Genomic DNA, 12527 nt, shown 5'->3' with positions numbered 1-12527 from the left:
CCCAACCCCGTAGGTCGTGACTGGCGCCCGAGTTGAGCACCCAAACGTACCTATCCATATCGAATCACATACAAATAGCATATACGGCCATAAATACTATATGCCGTCTCAACGCATATATCAAACTATTTCAAACACATCTCAACGCAACCGTACGCGGATATATATATCAAAAAGTCGGCAAGGATATCAAATGTATCAAAAGCCGACAAGGCTATCAAATGGCACAACGGCCCAAAACATATACAAATGCACGCCGACAAGGCTGCCATAGCGAATAGGGTCATATAAACACATATGTACAGAAGTAGGCACACCCACCCACAATTACTTCTACAGATCTCTAAACAGACCAACCGAAACATATGACGGGACAGGGCCCCGTCGTACCCCTGAACAAATATATACATACACAGCGAACGAATATATATACCAAAATATATGCTCTGAAATGAGAAGAGCACTCCAAACGGAAGAAGAGGGTGTCCTAGACTGGTGGATCACCAAACTGTGCGTCTGTACCTGCGGGCATGAAACGCAGCCCCCGAAGAAAGGGGGTCAGTACGAAATATGTACTGAGTATGCAAAGCAGAAGATACAGAAACAAATCTGAGACGTAAACAAAATAGTAGCACAGAACATAAGTACAAATCCACTATATCAAAATGTTTAATTTTCAAAAATATAAGTCGTGCATAGGGTACAGAAGAATATGGTCGCCCGCCCGTCAATGGCGCCATAACACAGCATAACACCAGAAAGTTTCAAATCTCCATATTCCCCGTCACATATCATAACACAGCATAACACCATACACATCATAACACCAAATGTAAGTGGAACATAGCCCTCTAGCGAGTGGCTCGATGAATCATAAACACAGCATAACTCCGGAGTATATCAAAGTGCGCACGACAACAAAACCGGCCCGGGACTCGGCGAAAGAGATAACAGAATGCACGAGTAGAGTCGTGAGTAGCTATATGCATAAAATCATTGTCATGAACTCAAACATAAGTAAAATGATCATACTTGAAAATTCGAAATAATAGTCATAACAAATTCTTTCAAAAATTCTCCGAATTACATAAAGGAAAGTCGCGGGACCCACGGATGGGTATCGACCCGAGTCGGGCCCGCCTATGGAAAACATACTCATTATACATCATGTCAACTTCTATAAAAATATTGAAACAATCCGAGCCTTTATGCGAAGGATATGGCATTCAAGAATTTCGAAATTCTTTAAAGTGAAACCTTTCTATGCAAAGTTCGGAAAGGGATTATTTCAAAGGCATAATGGTTCATATTTCACCAAATCATACATAAGAGTGCCAAGGGATATATATATAAGGATCATCACATGCTCGGATTTCGAATCTTAGAATTTTCCTCAAGGCTTATAATCTAGCCTATTGAAAACTAAGGCATGCCAAAAGAAAGAAGGATTGGGCTTTACATACCTCGTACGCACTCCAAGCTAGCCAATCTAAAGTAAATCTCAATCTACGCCTCGGTCTCCCCAAGGTCTACAAATATGCCAACGAATATCCAATATTAAACATAGGCACTTAAGCGATTTACTCCATACTAACTCTAAATTCTACAGAAAATTCGGCAGCATTTCCCCTGTAAATAGGCCAACCCGAGAATTTAACTCGCTCAAAATCAACAACAACAACCACAATAACCAACCTAGCCACATCGATAATCAATTCGAAAGGCAAAATAACAATAGTAACTCTCTTTTACATCATTCAACAACTTTCCAAATATTCATATCAACGGCTTACCTTCAAGCCAACATCAACGCTTATACATTCAAATACTAACCCAAACTCATACTAACAATATTCAAGAACACTTTGAACAATTTGCATAGTATTTCAACAATCCAACAATTGCTCCAATTTCACCCGAAAGCTGTCCCAACCGAGAGCAGCCCCTAAAACCGAAACAGTCCCCCATAACACATTCCTCAATTTCAATTCATGATTTGTATCAACAATCCACACTATAACGATATAATTCTCATAAAATATACAAGTTACATCAACGCACAATATTCTCCAAATCGGTCCGCAACACTTACCATATCATTCTTGAGTCCTTGAAAGCTAAATTTCAAACTAGAATTCATAACAACAACAACTAAAATACTAAGCGATATCAATTCATCCTTTGTCACACATTGGGACTATATACACGGCTACACTACACATACATATGTATTGAAGATTCTTAGCCATTCTACACACCACAACAATTAAACATGATACAAGAATTAATTTATCAATTCTATCACAACACCCATTTACATAACCACACCCACATTACACGGCTCACCCACCAATCACACACCCCACTTCCAACATACTATATTTCATGATTTTCATCCATATTAACATACTACCACATGAATTAAACGTTCACAACACATAAAACAAGAGCAAAACTTACCTTTCTTCTTCAATTCCACAATGGGTTAGGGTTTGCGATCTCTTAAACAAATGACTTGATTGCTCCAACAATGCTTCCACGTTACTTAGGGACCTCTAATTAGTTGATTTGTACCCAAGAAATATTTTTAAGGTGGCTTGAAATGGGACTTGATTTTCCCAAGTCTTGGCCGAGAAGGGTGTTTGGTGGAAGCTCTCCAAGTCTTGATTTTTCTAAGTGTTGAAATGGTGAGAGAAGATGACTTAGGTCTTCATCTTTTAAGCCCCACAAATATCTATAAGTGTCCATGGCCCACACAATGTGTTGGGCCATTTAAAATTGGCCACACAATGTGTGGGGCCATTTCCCATATACACGGCCACAATAGCCCTTTGTACAAGATTTTTAATTCCAATTTTATGAATTGTGATCTCAATTTTTCCCTAAGTGTTCAATGCTAACAATTTCATGTACAACTTATGTCTCAAAATAAAATCGAAAGTCAAAAGTCCCGACTTCAAGTCCCGGAATAGTCTTGGCCCTAACTTATCATAGTTAATCCGGGTTGCCCCAAAGTATAAAAATACGGAATATAACAATATAATACCCACTTTCATGATTTTACCCAAGAATTTGAAATTATCATCAGTGTGCTTCTATGAGAATTCTATGAGACAAACCAACGGTAGGATGTATTATGTATATGTATGCATAAATAACATATATAATCATGCCATTACTGTTTTGGAAATGAAAAAATAGTGGATAATTCGGCCTCGGCTAATTAATATTTTGGAATTTGTGATAGTTATATAGTCCTAACTATCTAATTTGCTTCGGAAAAAAAAAACCAATATGCATGCATTAAATTAGGTGTCATATTTGAAGGCTAACATCCTTTTCTGTAGGTATAACGCTTCATCCTTTTGGAGAGCAAAAAATCTTGAGGCATCGCCATTCTCGATGACATATTATTGCTCTCTTATTTTAGGCTGACGACTGTTAGATATATAGGATATAACTGGTTTTTAAGTGCAATAATAAAATGTTGGAGTCAGTTGCATTGAGCTTACCTAAAACGAGAGGAAAAAAGAATAAATGAATTATAATATATAATTAAACAAAGGATGATCAGTTCCCAATATATATATAAAGAATACAGTTTTATGTCTACGGAAACAGTAAACGGAGAAGCTGGGGTTGCCCAGAACTAAGATCTACCCTTTAACTTTTGGAGGGCCAAAATGATGTCATTCAAAACTCTAATTACTATATCCTTATTTTTCTAAACATATGTTAAGGGTAAAATTGCAAATAAAAAATCTTTTTGGTTTAAAAAACGATAAAATATGTTGGATATTTTTGACAAACATGATAGGATGGAGTAATTTAGGTGGCAACATTTTGCTTTATGGTGTATATTATATTTATTGACGTTGTGTGCTAGCTAATCAATTCATCAATAGACATGAATAACTTTACAGAAATTTTACATGTTTAAATTCTAAAAAAAATGACTCCTATACGGTTAAAATCTTCTGTAATCTATAATGGATAATTCTCGAAATAAAATTTGAAAAGTTAATGAGATGGAATGATTGTTATACTAAAGAGTTTAAGTTTTGTGCACTCTTAGTGTACAAATTATTTTACACTATCAGATAACATTACCTGTTATCGGAGGTTACCCATTCATGTCTAACTATTTTTTCCCCCTTAATTCAGGCCCTCCTTCCATAATTTGTTCGACTTTCTTTCCAATTCTTTATGACTTTGATCTCTTTAATATAAGTAATTAATGCACGTTAAAATGTTGATGCATATTTTTATATGGTATTTGCATATACAAATTCTTCTCCACAAAAAACAAAAGAAAAAAACATTAGTAATTTTTTTTTTCCAGAGGTAAATCCTCAAAGCAAATGAAATTCCAAGGGCAATATTTAATGGCTGAAGCAATGAAGAATTACTTCTTTCAAACAAAATTTAAAGCATTAAAATATTGTTCCATTGATAGGGGCGATCTTGTTGAGAAAAAAAAAATCATGAAAACTTAAAAATCTAATTTGATACGGACACATATTTGATTTACACGAAAAAAGGAAAAAGAAAATTTGATTTGAGTACAATTAGAACTCTACTTATTTTTAATATTTTTCCTAAATCTTAATTATAAAGTTACCATGATTGTCCTTTAATTTACCTGATGGTGTAAATAATTTTATACAGTGTGATAGTACACAAAACTTAAACTCTATACTAAATGCTATAGCTACATTGCCTTATCTATAACTAGTACATATTTTATGCTTATAGTTGTCCACAGTGCCGGTTCAATGAGGATGCAATTGCCTTAGGCCCCAAAATTATTATTTTATATAATATTAAATATCATATAAAAATGTTATTAATAAAAGATATTAATTTTAAAAAAATGTGATAGAGGTTTTCAGATAAATAACTCAAATTTCATAACAAACATATATATATATATATATATATATATATAAATGACTAATTTGATGACGATATTGATAAAAAAAGTTTTTAAAAAAGTCTTTTGTAGTATTTTTTTTTTTGGAACTGATTATTTTAATTTGAAGTACACAATTGCTAACGAAAAAAATTATTTCATTAATAAACTCAAGGCCTCTTAATTATCATGATTTAGCTTTAGGTCACAAATTATGTTGAGCCGCCCCCTGGTTGCCCACTACATATTCTAATCGATCGCAACAGATGCAGCATCATTTTCTAAATTTGGACTTCACCAACGACCACGGCAAGCTTGTCAAACCAAAAAAGATCTCTCTGAAGGTAAGAGAAATTTGTTATTTCAACTTTAAGAAATTAAAGGCCAATGAATCAGATTTGCAGATTGCATCGCGATTTGATTTTATTATTAAATTAACCTGCTTAATAAGTATACATCTAATCAAATGGAAGAAGAGAAAAAAATAATCCTTAATGAACGTAAGGATGTTTATCCATTATTGAGGTATATCAACAGTCAAAACTTGCTCGCTTAAAAATTAGTACTACAAAGCTGAAAAGTTACAAACGCTTATTAGCGGGCAATTTTTCCTGCACTTTTGGGTATACATCGTACTTGGACAAGACAGAGATAACGTATAACGTCCAAAATGACACTTTGTTCGTTCACTGAAAGTATATAATACTAATAGTATTTGTTTTCAGGTAAAAACGGATAATCAATTAGAGATTTGTATTTTAAGGATTTAAAGACAAGTAGGTCGTATCCAATCTCGAAAACTCTCCTTTCGGGGCCATGTTTGTGATTGTAATAGCTATATTATCGAAAGAACCGAGCTTAATAACAAAATAATATAAGACAAATATATATTCCAAGATAAATGATGTGCCCGGATGTATATTGCTCTTGAGAGAAAAGTAAGATATAGGTTACGAGAGAGGAAGTGAAGTTGTCTTAGCTTACATGATAAGCTATCTATATAGAAATAAAAAATAAGACTTTTCAACCCTAGCGTTGACGTATCTGTGCTCCCACGTGCCCTCTTGCTGCAGCAAGCTAATCGAGTTGTGCTGATGTGACCAGAGCAGGTGGGATGGATGCAAGCTATGGGGATCCCCCCGGTCTTTCTGAGCTCCCGATTACGAATCCAACTTGAGTACGGATTTTATCTAATACAATATTCGTTCTTTTTTTGGATCTAAGTATTCTTTTATTTCTTTTGAGATAACAGCTTCAAATTCCCCGAAACAGTAATCATGCACAGGGGTGGAGCCACATAGGGGGAAGGGGGTTCATCGGCGAAAAATTATGTTGTTTGTACATGGTTAAAATTATTTTTTTATGTATAGATAATAGATGTTGAACACTGTTGGACTTCTTCGTATGTTTACTTCTTCATATTTTAAACCCCCTTATCACAAATCTTGACTCCGCCACTGATCATGCATATCTTCAAAACACTCAGCCCAAGACACTACTATTCTGTTGTGTATCCCTAAATATTAATTGAGGGGTCGTTTGGTTAAAATCCATGTTATCCGGACTTCCAGAGATCCTATAACCAAGAATACCACCTCTTATATGTGATAAAATCTCATAATTGTGGTATAAAACTTATTACGTGTGATTTTAGCTAGTATCCTCAATGAAACACAGGATTGATTTAATCTCAAATTTTATACCGTGAGAACCCAATTGATCTCTCTGACCAAACGACCCCTAAGAGATTAAAAAGGGGGCTAGGTTATGTATATTTTTTTGCTTGTTTTTTTTTTTCTTAAGAAAAGGAGTTTTGGACACTGTTAAATCTATCCACAAGCATTAGGAGGAGCTACAATATTAAACATTGTGTTTAGACTTTATACTTTTATCATAAATTTCATCAAACCTGTATAAATATTTAAATTCGATGGCAAATAAATGATTCATAAATTTCAAACTTTGATTTAGCCGAGCATTGCTTAGAAAAGTGTACACAAAACTTCAGCTTTTTGTCATGCATGTCAATTGTCATAATCAGCGAATCGTATCAAATCACATCGTTCTCTTGATAAGTGTATGGAAAAGTTTGTCCAATCATAAGCTAGTAGCTAGGTAGTAGTAAGTTCTCTTCATTATATTAGGAATCCATTTATGTGGAAGGTTATTAAATTGCAGCTTTAATAATCTATATTTAAGAAATTTTTGGAATTTCGATTCTTCTCCATTACATCTTTTCTCTATTTTTTCAGGTACATAATTGGAGGAGTGACACTTGTCCTATTTATATATTAAAGGTTCAGATTAACTTAATTTACTGAGTATCTTAACCATAGTTAAAAGGATATATTTTGGGAGAACTCTCTTAATTTTGGTAAGAAAAGCTATCCTACACAAATTTTGGTGCCCATGATAAACATCATTAATAATTCCATTTTAAAATTGTTACCTCCAATCAGCAGCTACGTACATGTCAATCATTCCCTAATATCAAAAATATTGTTCAACATCAACACTAGTATTCTTCACACACACCCCCTCCCCCCCCCCCCCCCCCCCCCCCCGCAAAATTTAATCGTAGGACTTCTTTTCCTCTTTCTATCTTATAGTGTCATTAATAATAGGATTTTCCTTTTGTTTAGCTTATTATCTTTTCTTCTTTCTGGGAATTGCTAAACATGTCCAACAATTGCAAGAACATTTCTAGTGAATATGATGGCAAAATCTGTCCTTTTTAGGACAAAACAGCAAAGCGCCTCCATATCGGGCTAGACCATTGTGATTATTTTGCTCGTTTTGCTTATTGTTAGAATGTTATTAAGCCTAAATCTGATCGATTTTGACTTGGTAATTTAAAATTTTGTGTAAAGATAGATAAGTTTATAAAAAAATTTAAAAAGGCAGTCTGGTGCACGAAACATTCCGGTTAGCAAGGTCCGGGAACAAACAAATAAAACCCTCATGAGCACTTTTTAAAAATTGAAAATGAACATTTACTAATGCTAGCTGAACCGAAGAATCGGTTAACAATAAGAATGAAGTCACTTTTTTTTCTTAAAAAGCTTCAATTTTACGCGGGGGGGGGGGGGGGGGGGGGGGGGCTGTTGGTGAGGTTTTACTAATGTTGATGTTCAATAATTTTAATACTACTTGGATTTAAAATAGATTAATGATATTAATTAATTGGTACAAAATTTGTGGACAGATAGCTTCTTCTTACTAAAATTAAGAGTGTTTTCCAAAATCTATCCTTTCAACTATGGTTAAGATACTTATTAAAATTACTAATCTAATCTAGACCTTTATTAATAAATAAATAGGACAAGTATCACTCATCCAATTATATACTTGAAAAAATGAAGAGGTGTAATGCAGATGAGCCAAATTCTCCGTTGAAGAGAAATTAAAGGATGCCTTGAGTTTAATTAATCTTACAAAGCAACTAATAACACATGGGCAAGATTGATCTCACAGTGATGATGAATGTTACAGCTGTATATATCCTATCTTCTTAGGACACTAATGACAATATTTTACATAGAAATATGCTTTCTCCGAGAGCACCAATGATTAATTAAGTGGGAAGATTTTGGACAAGTGAATATATTGAGATTTGATTTTGTCCCAAGACCGGACAAAAACATGACATTTAGAGTTCGTCTTAATTATGATGCATGCATAATTAAGAAGATTAGGCAACAATGTTCATACTTAAATTAAGTAGAGTCCATATCACATATTCCAAAGTTGATCTAAAACGTATTCCAAAGTTGATCTAACTATTGGAAATTGGAATCTTAATTACCAAATGCCTTTGCTCATCATTGAAGTTAGAATAGTACTCCTCTGGATCAAATAGAGTGTGTACATTTAGCCGTTTGCATACCCCTTAAGAAAATATTATTTTTTCTGTTTCATATTAAGTGTCATCTTAGCTTAAAAATTGTTTCATAATAAGTGTCACCTTAGGAAACTAAGGCATAAATTGACTAGTTTTTTCCAATTCTACCCTTAGACAATAAAGTAATATCTAAATGATGATTGGAAAAGCCACATAGTAACTTGGTATTGTTAGATTCTCAATGTCAAAAGGTTTACTTCTTGTGCATGCTCTAATCAAAAGGTAAAAGTAATTTATTTTTATTACATAGGGGTAATTTGGTAAACTTTACATTGCATTATTGGTTTCTTAATATGCATGTTTTTGGATAAGGTGACACTTATTATGGGACGGATGGAGTAACCACTAGACAAAAATAGGTAATTTGACTAAACAATCCTAATTAAATAGGCATTGAGATTTGATCACATAAAATTTAATAAGGGCAAATCTAGAAAAATAAAGTTAATTCTTTTTTGATTTGATAAGTGAACACTCTTTTTTACTCCAAAAAAAAAAACTAAGTGGACTCTCTTTTTGATCCGGAGGAAGTATTATATTACCTGCAGTATATTCTCCGATCCATTTCAGTTGCTTAATGAGATGTTGTTAAATATTCAGACAAGGATATCTTCAGGAAAATAACAGAAAAAAGTAGGAAATCAAGAAAAATGTCATGTTAGTTTTTACAATAAGGTCTTTTGGCCACACTATTTTGGCCACAATGACACAAATGAGGTAAACTCATATGATTATTTAGGATAAATTTAATAATTTATGCTTACTTAATGTCATTTCTATCTTTTTTTCTCAAAGTTTATCTTAATTTAAATTATACAATAGAGATTATGATGATTTTTATATAAGTGTAGCCAAATTTGGATCAATTTGGTGTGACCATTTAGCAGCACTTTAGTTTTTAATACTATCATTAAGTAAAACCTTGGCTGACTGCGTTTCCTGGATTGTTGAACTTTTAATCAACTAGTATGTAAGCTACGGGTCTATGTGAACACAATAATTATTATAATATATTAAACTGTTTATCACAGAAACTCATAAATTTCGAGTGGAAGAGGCACGATGTGGCTGACAGGAGAAGTAAAAGCTTCGTAAATATCGATCGAACCTTGGATCTTAGAAAGCAAGAAGCACTTCTTTATCATCACTGAATTGACACTAAATTATATTCTTAATTTGGATACAATAGTTAAATGTCATGGTTTATGTGTTTATTGCATGAACAAGCCAACAATAATAAAATACTACTAGCAATAAGTACAGTAACTAATTAAGGACAGAGTGAGTCCTCAATTAGTTATGAAGGTGCGTATTATGTATACACCTTACGAACATGCTGGCAGCCATATGAAAGTAGGTAAATACTCACCCATACTGTATATTCAAATACACAACATATATACATAACTATTCCAGTCATGATTGATTGATGTATATAATTCATTTTATTAAACCATTTGATTATAGCAATTTAAATTAATTAAGTATATATAAATCCCACATTACAAGGAAATCTTGAGAGACACACTGGCACCAGTCAAGGAAATGTGGGGCCCAGCCGACAGTGATTTAGCCGACAGTACAGAGGGTTCCCAAATCCCTTGCCCTTTGTCTTGTCCAGATATTGCAGCACTCCAACTATCTCACCAAAAATACACGTCACTGCAACAAGCAACAAACGTTCCTTGCATTTTATTTCAATTTACTATATGTCTAATTTGCTGCAGGATATATCTTATCCAATCATTGTATTTTAACGTATGATAGCGCGTTACATATCATTTTCATTATATTGTTAACTAACCTTTGTCAAAAAAAAATTATTTAGAAGCATTTAATCAATGGAATAATATAGTATAAATTTGTTTTACCCCGTTACGTTATAAATATAACTTAAAACTCTTTGCTGTAATCGATAACAAGAATCAGTATCCCACCTTTATTGCTCCTTTGTTTCCACCCAAGCAACTTGAAGACTGAGAATTAACTAATGCTTCTCTCAATGCATATTTCCTGTTGTCGAAGCTGACCATGTTCATTATTTTATTAGTACTACCTTTATCCCATTTTATATCGCATCCTCAAATGTTAAGAGTCAAATTTCTTTATGTAATCATAAATTTGAACAAAAAATCGGTAAGAATTTTTTAAATATAATTTACATATTGAAAACTATATAAAAGATACCATAAATCACAATAAGTAATCATTCATAATATTTAAAATACATATGAAAAGATTATAATTAAAAAAAAATTATTTGACTCTCGACATTCGAATAATGCCACGTAAATTGAGGCGAATGGAGTAGTGGGTTACCTTCCTCCCTCTCCAGTTGTCATTTTCTCTTGGTATAAATATTTGATTTCTCCTCCCTTTTTCCACTCAGGGTCCAGCTTTGAAGTTTTGAGCTTTTTCCCCTTTTCCTCAGGGCACTGATCTTATCTTCTATATTCTTATTTCTCCACCATCAGCTAGTAAGTAATCAAAGAGTAGTCACTAAGAATCATGGCACAACAGGTGAAGAATACTTCAAATATGAGTAGTGGATCATCAAAGATGAAGAATAATACTAATAACAATGGCTTTTCAAGCAAGTGTTCTTCCTTGATTAAAGAACAACGTGCCCGGATTTACATTCTACGTCGTTGTGCCACCTTGCTTCTCTGCTGGTATATTCAAGGCGATGATTAAATTCACCATGCATTTCCCAATTCTCACAACTCCACAGCACTTAAAACTTAATAACCACCATATATACCATATACTACAATTATTATAGCTTACACTAATACACACCATATATCTTTTTTTTCCGTATATATATATATACATATTATTCCCCGTGTAGTTTCCCTTTTTGGCACCCATTCATCAAATTCCAGTTATTTTCCCCCTTGGTGATCATGTGCCACTATACTTTTTCCCATTTTCATTCAACGGGTGCTTAATCCATTGGATTTTTGTGGCGCATGAAAAACAGGAGAGCTGGAGTTCTATAAGTCCGCTTTGAAACAGAGGTTTTTGGACAAACAAGGCCACAGGGATGATGGATGAGAAAGCTGAGGCCAGAATCGTGGTCATGTACTGAACTTTTTCTTCTTGTATGAATTAATGATCGTCTCATGTAACCAGTGCCAGAAATAAGGAAAGCAGCCTTAGTGGAATAAATGAAATGTTTTTTATGTTACATGTCATCTTTTTTGTTATCGAATTTAGTTGCGGAAAAAATATGTGTGTTAGTCAATCCTTTTGTTCTATAATAGTAGAGTAATAATTGTCAAGGGAACAAAGACACATACTAATTCCATAATGCATTATTATTAGTTCAAGGTATTAAATTAATTACTCGACATCTTAGCAAAGACAGAGCAAGAAAACCCAGGGTATTTCTAATTTCTTTCTGGTTGGTTTGGTTACGGCAAGAGATGATAATCTATATAATAATATAAAGCAGGGCACTAGACCCGCTACGTGGCACTAGACCCGTACGTGGCATCTCTCGTTGATCAGGAAATAGATTTATCTATTTTTTCCTTTTTTTCTTAAATTTTAAAACTCCTAAAATAACAACGTTCCCGTTAATTACAAGCCGAAGAGTCGCAACAGTTCGCGACATACAAACCGAAGAGCCACAATAGTTTGTGAATTACTGAAAATAAAAGAGACGGATCACTTCCTGTCCATGTAATCAGTTTCTTTTCACCCACTAAA

General features: G+C 33.6%; 1 long non-coding RNA gene across 1 annotated transcript; it reads right to left on the bottom strand.

The window, feature by feature from the left end:
- Positions 1-153: 153 nt before the first annotated feature.
- On the bottom strand, positions 154-2854 carry LOC132618024 (uncharacterized). The gene is made up of 3 exons (XR_009573935.1): positions 2461-2854; positions 1464-1529; positions 154-522 (listed from the first exon to the last, which is right to left on the bottom strand). It is a non-coding gene; the product is annotated as an uncharacterized LOC132618024 (long non-coding RNA).
- Positions 2855-12527: the final 9673 nt, after the last annotated feature.

This window comes from Lycium barbarum, chromosome 1 (assembly GCF_019175385.1).
Source record: "Lycium barbarum isolate Lr01 chromosome 1, ASM1917538v2, whole genome shotgun sequence".
In the NCBI taxonomy this organism is placed as follows: Eukaryota; Viridiplantae; Streptophyta; class Magnoliopsida; order Solanales; family Solanaceae; genus Lycium; species Lycium barbarum.
Note: the sequence above shows the minus strand (reverse complement) of the source record. Positions and strands in the feature narration are given on the sequence as shown.